We start from the raw sequence: 2889 nt of genomic DNA, 5'->3' as shown, positions 1-2889 counted from the left end.
TTTTCATTTTATATCATTTAAATTTTCTTGTGGTAGAGTTTTTGGAAGATAATAAAGACAAAGATAAAAACCAATCTGCTTCTTTAGAGCACTTAGAAGACATGGATCACAATCATGACTTGACCATGGATGGGGGCTCACAAAGATCACAAGAAAGAAATCACTCACTACCTCTTCAAAGAGAGCACCAAAATCATGCAAGTGGGTCAAACATGGGTGACCACAACAAAACAACCTATCCATTAGGAGGGCTAAAGATTGACATGCCTAAAGAAAGCAGTGAAAAAAGCGTTTCAATAGTGGTTGAATCAGTCATGGAGCGACCAACTTCATCAAGGCGACCAACCTCATGGAATACCGGTAAGTTTCTACTTGCTAAATATTTATTTTTTTGATAGTGCAAAACAATTCTATATTACTTGTAATTAAGATAATTAATATAATTTTTTAATTAAAAATTGTAGGCTTTCAATTTTTGACTGTGGTAGATGCTCTTCTAGTTGATATGGCTAATGTTGATGATTTTGCCATTCAAAGGTAAAAGAAAGGTTTTGTGGCTTGTGTTATCAACATCAATAGAATGTTCAAGGTGGATGGTGTACTAAGCAACAAACGTTTTGTGTGTAGCATTAAAAAAAATTTGTGCACTCAAAGTCTTGGCTTGTATCACCATTGTGGAGCACCTTGTCGTGAGGTGTTTCGTCTTATCTTTGCGGATTTTCCTACTTCTTTGTTGGTGGATGGTTTAGGCCCACTTCGAGCAGGTTACTCAAAGTTTTTGTTTATGCTTTTTTTTTTAATCCATATTACTTGAAAAACTCATTCTAAACATCTTTTCAAAGGTGGATTAAGCAAAAAGATTCCACAATGGAATATATTTTTGCCTTCTCTTGTGCAAGGTGTGATGGATGTAGCAGAACCTTTCTTGGCAGATGAAGGCTTTTTCGTGACTCTATGTCTTGCACAACATATTGGAGAGATTATTACCCATGCTATAAAGGCTGGGTTACGACTTCATCGCACATGGACTCTCATGTGTAATGGGGGATATAGACACCCAGATACCCTAGAGGAGGTGAATCAAAATACCATGTTGTTGTGAAAGATTGCATTATTAACTTAATTTTGATTCAAGTGTGTACAATGTATGCTTATATGTAGGTAATTGATCTCAAGGTGGGAGTTTTTTGTCGATCGGATGTTGCTATACCCACATACAATAGGGAGGCAGGGGAGAAAGTCTCTCCTCTCATGTTTCCTGCATCACGAAGCTTTTTAATGGAGGAGCATCAAGAACGCACCATTGTTCTTGATATACCCATTAGAGGTGGAGCAAAGAGGTCACCCGACTTCTACAGGTGAGAAGATAATCATTTTAATGTAAATTGAGCTTTAATTTATAGTTGAAAAATGACTTACATATTTCAAATTTGCATGTGTAGATGGCTCCTTGCAACCTTCGCGGATGACTCAGATTATGTACTAGATGTGTTTTCAGGATGTGGAGGTCTTGGCAAAAGCATGTGGTGAGGTTTATCGATATTGTTTGTGCTTGGAGGGGGATGACATAGTCTATGAGGAGTGTCTCAAAACGGTGGTTTGTGGTCCATATGTGGAAAAGAGAGTTTAGTATCACATCCATAGTTTTTTGAAACAATTATTGAACACACTCTCTATTTTTTGTTTCAAGAATATTGACATTGGACATATAGGGTTTTATTGTGCATGTTCTTGAAGTGATCTTGATTGCAATGCTTTTATGAACTATCTACTCTTTCTAACATCCATATCAAACACTAATGCAGACAACTTGTTAAGCTTTGTTTTGAATAGGGATTTCTTTGAACTCTCTCTCTCTCTCTCTCTCTCTCTCTCTCTCTCTCTCTCTCTCTCTCTCTCTCTCTCTCTCTCTCTCTCTCTCTCTCTCTCTCTCTAGCCTAGCATATTTAAAGAGAGTAAGTTTGAGGCGATATTGTTCTATATTGTTCTATTCAATATCAATGTGAGGTGATGTTGTTCTGTTGAATATTTCTAAGTGAATTGCAAGAATGTAAAAGATGTTGAAACAAAATGGAAAAATGCTTTAAATAAAGCAAAAAGCTCAAAATAGTTTACATTTCATGAAAAAGATCGAAATGAAAAGCTCGCAAAACAAAAGCACTCGATGTAATCCTAGGGGCACCGTGGTTTGATCGCATGGCTGCCAATGTTAAATTCCCTGAAAGGAGAATCTCCTTAAGTTCAGGGAAAAAGATATGTATATATATGCTAAGGAAATGGGTAACACTATGCCCATTGTACATACACAAGCTTTCAACAAGTCAATAAAGAGCTCTATTTCTGTGTACATGATTTTTGTTAAAGATTCTCAAAATGAACCTAATGTTTTAGCAAAAGAAAATATACACAATCAAAAGGAACTAGAGTTATCCAATTTTCTCAAGGGGTTTGAGGATGTCTTTATTGACGAAATCCCTTGTGAGCTACCTCCTAAACAAGGCAATGATGACCATGCAATTGAACTTCTTCCAGGAAGTTCACCGCCTAACAAACCTCCTTATAGAGTTTCTCAAGCTCAACAAGAGGAGATTATGCGGCAAGTGCATGAGTTAGTCGAGAAGGGCATGGTTAGGCCTAGCTCATCTCCATTTTGTTCTCTTGTGCTACTAGTGCAAAAGAAATACGGCACATATCGTATGTGTGTCGACTATAGAGCACTAAATAGGATCACTATCAAGAATAGGTTTCCTGTTCCACGGGCAGAAGACCTATTTCATAAGCTACAAGGATCCACGTACTTCAATAGGATTGACCTAAAAAGTGGCTATCATCAAATAAGGATAGTTGATCAAGACATTGTAAAGACCGCATTTCGCACTACGTTTGGTC

The 2889-nt window shown here is 37.1% G+C and overlaps 1 pseudogene; it reads left to right on the top strand.

Moving 5' to 3' along the window:
* Positions 1-314: 314 nt before the first annotated feature.
* LOC147425133 (uncharacterized) lies at positions 315-1630 on the top strand (annotated as a pseudogene).
* Positions 1631-2889: the final 1259 nt, after the last annotated feature.

The sequence above is a fragment of the Adiantum capillus-veneris genome, chromosome 25, assembly GCF_014529385.1.
Source record: "Adiantum capillus-veneris isolate H3 chromosome 25, ASM1452938v2, whole genome shotgun sequence".
NCBI lineage: Eukaryota > Viridiplantae > Streptophyta > Polypodiopsida > Polypodiales > Pteridaceae > Adiantum > Adiantum capillus-veneris.
Note: the sequence above shows the minus strand (reverse complement) of the source record. Positions and strands in the feature narration are given on the sequence as shown.